The 9,206-nt window shown below is 36.1% G+C and overlaps 1 non-coding gene across 1 annotated transcript; it reads left to right on the forward strand.

Moving 5' to 3' along the window:
• The first annotated feature begins 1,326 nt into the window (after positions 1 to 1,326).
• Positions 1,327 to 1,430, forward strand: LOC148564963 (small nucleolar RNA R71). Its single transcript, XR_015884417.1, has one exon. It is a non-coding gene; the product is annotated as a small nucleolar RNA R71 (small nucleolar RNA).
• Positions 1,431 to 9,206: the final 7,776 nt, after the last annotated feature.

Raw genomic sequence — 9,206 nt, forward strand, 5'->3', positions numbered from 1 at the left:
TTGCCTCCTAAACCTTAAATCACTTAACAAACATATCAAGGCATCTAATAGAATCAAGGTGAATTAAATTTAGCTATTTTGAGTCCTAAAAAGCATGTTTTCACATTCAAGCACAATTAAAGGAGAATATACAAAACCATGCTATTTCTTGAATAAATATGGGTAAAAGGTGATAAAATCCCCAAAAATCAATACAAAACAAACCGTCAAATTGGGGTTTGTCAAATGTCTGCCTCATTAATTCACTCAGTTCATTGGTGAACAAGGGGGGGTTCATTCTCCAAAGTCTCATTACCAAATAACTTGGCATCCAGCTTCATGATTGCTCCTAGATACTTAGTAACTTGCTCTTCAGTGATGTCTTCATCCTCTTCAAAGAAAGAATATTCATCAGAGCTCATGAATGGTAGAAGGAAGTTCAATGGAATCTCTATGGTCTCTGTTTGAGCCTCAGATTCCTTTGGTTCCTCAAAGGGAAATTTCTTTCAGTCCAGAGGACGTCCCATGAGGCTTTTCTCACTGGGACTCACGTCCTTCTTACTCTCTCCAGGTTCGGCCATGTTGGTCATGGTTATGGCCTTGCACTCTCTCTTGGGGTTTTCTTTTGTATTGCTTGGGAGAGTACTGGGAGGAGTTTCAGTAATCTTCTTACTCAGCTGACCCACCTGTGCCTCCAAATTTCTAATAGAGGACTTTGTTTCATTCATGAAACTTAGTGTGGTCTTGGATAGATCAGAGACTATGGTTGCCAGGCCAGAATGGCTCTGTTCAGAATTTTCTGTCTGTTGCTGAGAAGATGATGGAAAAGGCTTGCTATTACTAAACATATTTCTTCCACCATTATTATTGAAGCCTTGTTAAGGTTTCTGTTGGTCCTTCCATGAGAAATTTGGATGTTTTCTCCATAAAGGATTATAGGTGTTTCCATAGAGTTCTCCCATGTAATTCACGTCCGCCATTGTAGGATTCTCAGGATCATAAGCCTCTTCTTCAGAAGATGCTTCTTTAGTACTGTTGGATGCAGCTTTCAATCCATTCAGACTCTGAGAAATCATATTGACTTGCTAAGTCAATATTTTGTTCTGAGCCAATATGGCATTCGGAGTATCAATTTCAAGAACTCCCTTCTTCTGAGGTGTCCCATTATTCACAGGATTCCTCTTAGATGTGTACATGAACTGGTTATTTGCAACCATTTTAATGAGTTCCTGAGCTTCTGCAGGGGTTTTCAGATGAAGAGATCCTCCTGCAGAATGGTCCAATGACATTTTTGATAACTCAGACAGACCATCATAGAATATACATATGATGCTCCATTCTGGAAGCATGCCAGTAGGACACCTTTTGATCAGTTGCTTATATCTTTCCTAAGCTTCATAGAGGGATTCTCCTTCCTTCTGTTTGAAAGTTTGGATTTCCACTCTAAGCTTGCTCATCTTTTGAGGTGGAAAGAATTTGGCCAGAAAAGTACTGACCAGCTTATCCCAAGAGTTCAGGCTATCCTTAGGTTGTGAATCCAACCATGTTCTAGCTCTGTCTCTTACAGCAAAAGGGAAAAGCATAAGCCTGTAGATCTCGGGATCAACTCCATTGGTCTTGACAGTGTCACAGATTTGCAAGAATTCTGCTAAAAACTGATGAGGATCTTCCATTGGAAGTCCATGAAACTTGCAATTCTGCTGCATTAGAGAAACCAATTGAGGCTTAAGCTCAAAATTGTTTGCTCCAATTGCAGGAAGTGAGATGATTCTTCCATAGAAGTTAGAAAAGGGTGCAATAAAGTCACCAAGCATCTTATTTGCATCTCCACCATTGTTATTAGGTTCGACCATGTCTCCCTCTTTTTCGAAAATTTCTGTCAGGTTCTCTCCAGAGAGTTGTGCTTTAGCTTCCTCTTTAGAGTCCTTTCAGGTTCAGGATCAGCTTCAACAAGAATATTCTTATCATAGTTCCTGCTCATATGAAAAATAAGAGAACAGAAAAGAAAATATGGAATCCTCTATGTCACAGTATAGAGATTCCTTATGTGAGTATAAGAAGAGAAGAATAGAAGAAGGAGAAGAGAAAAATTCGAACGCAGAGAAGAAGATGGGGTTCGAATTTTGGGAGGGAGAGAAGTGTTAGTAGATAAATAAATAGAAGGAGATGTGAGAGGGGGAGAGAATTCGAATTTAATTTAAAATAAAAGGAAAATCTTTTTGTTTTTATTTCAAATATTAGTTAGAATTCGAAAATTAAAAAGAGAAATAAAATTAAAATTAAAATTTGAAACAATTAGTTAATTAAAAAGAATTTTGAAAAAAAAAGGTGAGGAGTTTTCAAAAATTAGAGAGAGAAAATTAGTTAGGTAGTTTTGAAAAAGATAAGAATCAAACAAAAAGATGAGATTAATTGAAAAAGATTTGAAAATCAATTTTGAAAAAATAAGAAGTTGGAAAATATTTTGAAGTTGATTTTGAAAAAGATGTGATTTGAAATTTATTTTTGAAAGAGATTTGAAAAAGAAATTTAAAAAGATTTGATTTTGAAAATTGAAGTTGATTACTTGACTAACAAGAAACTAAAAGATATGATTCTAAAATTTAAAGATTGAACCTTTCTTAATAGGCAAGTAACAAACTTTAAAAGTTTTGAATCAATCATATTAATTGTTAGTAAATATTTTGAAAATAATTTTTTTTAAAAAGTTTTCGAAAATATTAATAAAAAAAAGATGAGAAAGATTTGATTTTTGAAAAGGTTTTGAAAAGATAGGATTTTTAAATTGAAAATTTGACTTGACTCATAAGAAACAACTAAATTTTAAAAATTTTTGACTAAGTCAAACCAAATTTTCGAAATTTATTTGTAAATAAGGAAAAGATATTTTTTTTTTATTTTGGAATTTTTAATGAGGAGAGAGAAAAACATCAAAATGACTCAAAACATGAAAATTTAAGATCAAAATAAAAAATATGCATGCAAGAACACTTTGAATGTCAAGATGAACACCAAGAACACTTTGAATGTCAAGATGAACACCAAGAACTTATTTTTAAAAATTTTTAAGAAAAGAAAGACATGCAAGACACCAAACTTAGAAATTTATAATGTTGAGATAGTAATAACTTGAAAATGCATATGAAAAACAAGGAAAGACACAAAACATAAAATCGCAAAGATCAAACAAAGAAGATCATCAAGAACAACTGAAGATCATGAAGAACAGTTTCATGCAGGTGTTCTTCGAAAATTTAAAGAAAAATTAAAAAGATGCAATTGACACCAAACTTAAAAATTCACACTAGACTCAAACAAGAAACATCAAATTTTTTGTTTTTATGATTTTATTAAAATTTTTTGGTATTTTTCGAAAATTAATTGGAAAAAGAAAAATAAGGATTTCAAAATTTCTAATGAGAATTCCAGGGATCATGCAATGTTAGTCTAAAACTCCGGTCCAGGAATTAGACATGGCTTACTAGCCAGCCAAGCTTTCAGTGAAGGCTTCGGTCCAAAACACTAGACATGGCCAATGGCTAGCCAAGCTTTAGCAGATCATTACATTCAACAGCAAGATTGATAGAAATCAACAAGCTCTTGTGATGATAAGTTGAAACCTCGGTCCAAAAGATTAGACATGGCTTCACAGCCAGCCAGACTTCAACAGATCATCATGAAACTCTATAATTCATTCTTAAAACTTCTGAAGCCATAGAATACTTTATTTTATTTTTGAAAATTTTTTGAAAATAAAAATAAAAATAATAAAAACAAAAAGCTTAAAATTAAAATAAAATTATCTAATCTGAGTAACAAGATGAACCGTCAGTTGTCCAAACTCGAACAATCCCCAGCAACGGTGCCAAAAACTTGGTGCACGAAATTGTGATCTCAATGGCACCAAAAACTTGGTACGCACTATCATAATCTCAATTCTTCTTCACAACTTCGCACAACTAACCAGCAAGTGCACTGGGTCGTCCAAGTAATAAACCTTACGTGAGTAAGGGTCGATCCCACGGAGATTGTTGGCTTGAAGCAAGCTATGGTCATCCTTGTAAATCTCAGTCAGGCAGATTCAAATGGTTATGGGATTTTGATAATTAAAATATAAATAAAATATAAAATAAGATAGAGATACTTATGTAATTCATTGGTGGGATTTCAGATAAGCGTATGAAGATGCTTGTTGCTTCTGAACCTCTGCTTTTCTATTGCTTTCATCCAATCATTCATACTCCTTTCCATGGCAAGCTGTATGTTGGGCATCACCGTTGTCAACGGCTACCTCCCGTCCTCTCAGTGAAAATGGTCCAAATGCGCTGTCACCGCACGGCTAATCATCTGTCAGTTCTCACTCATGTTGGAATAAAATCCGTTGATCCTTTTGCGTCTGTCACTACACCCAGCACTCGTGAGTTTGAAGCTCATCACAGTCATCCCATCCCAGATCCTACTCGAAATACCACAGACAAGGTTTAGACTTTTCGGATCTCAAGAATGACCGCCAATAATTCTAGCTTATACCACGAAGACTCTGATTTGAACCAGGAGCCCAAGAGATAAACGCTCAAGCTATTGCAGATAGAACGGAAGTGGTTGTCAGGCACGCGTTCATAGGCAAGAATGATGATGAGTGTCACGGATCATCACATTCATCAGGTTGAAGTACGAGTGAATATCTTGGAATAAGAATAAGCTTGAATTGAATAGAAAAACAATGGTACTTTGCATTAATTCATGAGGAACAGTAGAGCTCCACACCTTAATCTATGGGGTGTAGAAACTCCACCGTTGAAAAATACATAAGTGAAAGTGGCCCAGGCATGGCCGAATGGCCAGCCCCCTAAACGTGTACAATATGATCTAAAGATTTTCCAAAAGATTTAAAGATTTACCAAAGATCCAAAAATAATAGTAAAAAGTCCTATTTATACTAAACTAGTTACTAAGGTTTACAGAGATGAGTAAATGATGCAGAAATCCACTTCCAGGCCCACTTGGTGTGTGCTTGGGCTGAGCATTGAGCTTTTACATGTAGAGACTTTTTTTGGAGTTAAACGCCAGGTTGTAGCCTGTTTCTGGCGTTTAACTTTGATTTGCAACCTGTTTCTGGTGTTTAACTCCAGAATAGGGCAGGAAGTTGGTGTTTGAACGCCAGTTTGCGTCGTCAAAACTCGGGCAAAGTATGGACTATTATATATTGCTGGAAAGCCCTGGATGTTTACTTTTCAACGCAATTGAGAGACCACCAATTGGGTTTCTATAGCTCCAGAAAATCCATTTCGAGTGCAGGGAGGTCAGAATCCAACAGCATCTGCAGTCCCTCTTCAGCCTCTGAATCAGATTTTTGCTCAAGTCCCTCAATTTCAGCCAGAAATTATTTGAAATCACAGAAAAATACACAAACTCATAGTGAAGTCCAGAAATGTGATTTTTATTTAAAAACTAATAAAAATATACTAAAAAACTAACTAAATCATACTAAAAACTATGTAAAAACAATGCCAAAAAGTGTATAAATTATCCGCTCATCACGTTTTGAGTAGGATCATGAAGGAGAATGGACTGCAGGAGCTTCACCCTCAATTAGAATGGATCCACACTAACCCTGGGATTCAGATCTAGAGGAGCATTGGTGACCTCTCAACCAGCGTTGATCACATACAGCCTGCAATAGAAGAAATCATTCACAGTTGAAGAAAATAGTAAGACCGGAATTAATACAGAAGAACAAAGCATCTTGATAAACCCCAATTCCTTGAGTAACCACTTCCTTTTTCAACACCAATTCTTAATTTTCCTTGTTAGTTAGTTGTCGCATTGCATAATAGATTGCATGTTAGTTAGAATTTGTACATATTCTGCCACTTTCTTTCTTGTTAGGACTACTTGGTTAGAGTGATGATTTCTTTTCCAAGAAAACTATTTTAGGGCACCCTACTAATTATGTGGTTACGTCATATAACCACTATTTTCATTCTTGAGTGTATTATTCTCTTTCTATGATTGTAATCTTTGATTTGTTTGATTCTTTATGTCCATTATTCCATGTATGAATGCATTTATATGATTGAGGCCATCATTTTATTTAGCTCAGTTACCCAAATATCCTACCTTTCATCAACTATTGTTAGCCAATTTTGAGCCAATTCAATCCCTTTTGTTCTTAATTTTAGCACATCACTACCCCTAAGTGAAAAACAATAAATGTCCTCTAATTTGGATTTTTGATTAGCTTAGGCTAGTAAAGGTGTGTATCATTTGGGTATGGGAAACTTGGGAACATTGATTGAGCTAAAAGTGTATTTTGTATTTTTGTTGAAAATCATGGGATTGGGTACATATTCATACACTAAATGTTAAAACCATATGCATTAATACGTTTGTATATACTTTAGAAAAAAATAAAAAAGAGAGAAAATGGAAAAAGAAACAAAAATATATAGAAAAAGAAAGCAATAAAAAGGGGACAAAATGCCCCAAGGCGAAGCCAATAATAACCAATGCATATGGAGTGTGAATTGAAGAGAATGCATGAGTATGTAAGAAAGTGGGAATCATGGGTAGCTAGGTGGTGTATAAGAATTTATAGGTTGTTATACGTGTTTGGTGAGAGTTTAGGTTAATCAAAGATTCGAATTTCAAGCTCACTTGACTATATGCATCTCTACCTTGACCCTAGCCCCATTACAACCTATGAATAAGTCCTCATGATAAATGTATGCATTTATTGAATAATTGTTGATTGTTGGATGAAAAATAAATCTTAGAAAGCATGATTAGAAGAGGATTCAGTGAATTAACACTATACACTTGAGCGACTAGAGCGGATACACTTCCGGTGAGGGGTTTGATGCTCAATTCCTTGTTTCCGGCTTTCATGAGCTCCCTTCTTGCAAGTTTGTCTATGCTTCATTTTGATATTTGAATTGGTGGAATTTATGAAACATCATATGACCTTAGCCTTACTTGTTCATATATGTTCTTGGAGATTGATTTACTTTTAACCAAGTAGGTAGAAGCATCTTGCATTTAGTTGCATTCATATAGGTAGGTGCATATAGTTTATTTGCATTGAATAAATGTTCATACCCCATTTCCAGCCTTTCTTAGTTTAGCATGAGGACATGCTTAGTTTAAGTGTGGGGAGGTTTGATAAACCCCAATTTTGTGGTTTATCTTGTGTTGAATTTAGAGGATTTTATCAACTTTTCTCACATTTATTCAATGAAATAGTATGGTTGTGTGAATTTCTCCTAATTTGTGCTTAAGAGTAAAAACATGCTTTTTAGGCCCAAAAATTGATAAATTTAATTCACTTTAATTCCATTCGATGCCTTAATATGTTTGTTAAGTGATTTTAGGATTAGAAGGCAAAGATTGGGTTGAAGAAATGAAGAAAAAGCATGCAAAAATGGAGAATTCATGAAGAAATGAGGATTTGCTGAACTCAAGGCCACGCGCACGCGTCACCCATGCGTACGCGTGAGATGAAGATTCGTCAGCGACGCGCACGCGTCACCCACGCGCACGCGTGAAGAGGAATTTTGCAATGCGATGCGTACGCGTGACCCATGCGTACACGTGACAAGCAGCACGTGACTTCATGATGGCGAAAAATTGAATTCGCACAAACTAACCGGCAAGTGTACCGGGTCGCATCAAGTAGTAAAACTCACCAGAGTGAGGTCGATCCCACAGGGATTGATGGATCAAGCAATTTAAGTTGGGTGATGAATCTAGTTAAGCGAATATTGATGGATTGAGTGAAATTTGGTCAACAGAAGGTAAATTGCAAGAAATTAAAGTGCTGAAAGTAAATTGGTTGAAACTTAAATGGTAAGAAAAGTAAATTGCTGAAACTTAAAGAGCAAGAAACTAAAAGAGCTGAATCTTAAATTACAAGAAATGTAAATAACTGAATCTTAGAGTGCAAGAAAGTAAAATTGCAGAATCTATATTGCAGTGAAACTTAAATTGCATGAATTATAAAGAGAAACTGGGTACAGGGGATCAAATAAGCAGTAAACAATTTAAATTGATGTAAATTCAGAGATCTAAATTGAAGAAATTCAAGGAAAGTGATTCATCAGGGATTGGAGATATCATAATCCATCATGAATTAAATAGGTCTCAACTCCTTTCTCAATCATATGAGTAGATCTATGGCGGATTGAAATTGATTGGATCCCAATTCATTGGCAATCCAATATCTCAAATCACAATCAATCTTGCCAATTTCTTGATCTAATTGTCATGAGAAGAGTTAGAGCATATTCTCTTATCCATAAGCCACACAATCTCTCAAAAACTCAATTCCTCCCTAATGGTGTTGGTTAAGAGAGTTGTGAAGGATAAGGCTCCAATTCTAATGTAAGTGATTCCCCTTTCGAGGCTCACACAAGCATTCAGCTGAATTAAACCCCTTCCGGAGTGAATAATTCACAATCGAAACAGAAGATATCCTATAGCTACCCAAACAGATTGAGAAGAAGAAGAATTTCATTGATTTATTATGATTACAATAGAGCTCCTCCCCCTAATGAATGTGGGGTTTAGTTCATCATTGCTCAAGTAAAAACCAGAAAACAGAAAATTGCAGAGAAGTGCAGAAAAGAGAATACAAAAGTAAATCAGTGCAGGTTTCCTAATTGGGGTCCCTGACTCAGCCTTCCAAAAACTCCTTTCTAACTTAAATTTAATGCTATTTATACACTTTCCAATTCAGTCTTCAAGTCCTTGGATTGGGCCTTTAGCCTTTGTTGAAGCAAGCTAGAGTGGGTCTTAGTGACGTTTAAAGAGGGGTGCTTGGCAATTAATGTTCATGATCTGCATGGGTGCTCAATTGCATAACTCTGGTATCAACGTTGGGTTCAACGTTTTTAGGCAAACGTTGAGTCAAAGGTTCCCTTAAAGAAATGGATTCTGGGTGTTTTCAGCAACGTTTGACTCAACGTTGGGGCACCAACGTTTGCCTGGTCACGCGTATGCGTGGCACATGCGGTTGATTTTTCCATTCCACTGTCAAACTGCTAAAATTTGCCCTCACGCGTATGCGTTATCTATGCGTGCGCGCGGTTGGGAAGAAAGTTCACGTCCATGCGTACGCGTCATCTCAACTTTCCCAACTTCCAGCTTTTGAAAACTTGTCGCAAGCGTTGGAGGTAACATTGGACTGGCAACGTTCCCTCCAACGTTGGCTAACCCACGCGTACGCATCA

The sequence above is a fragment of the Arachis ipaensis genome, chromosome B5 (assembly GCF_059453495.1).
Source record: "Arachis ipaensis isolate K30076 ecotype BB chromosome B5, ASM5945349v1, whole genome shotgun sequence".
Classification (NCBI taxonomy): domain Eukaryota; kingdom Viridiplantae; phylum Streptophyta; class Magnoliopsida; order Fabales; family Fabaceae; genus Arachis; species Arachis ipaensis.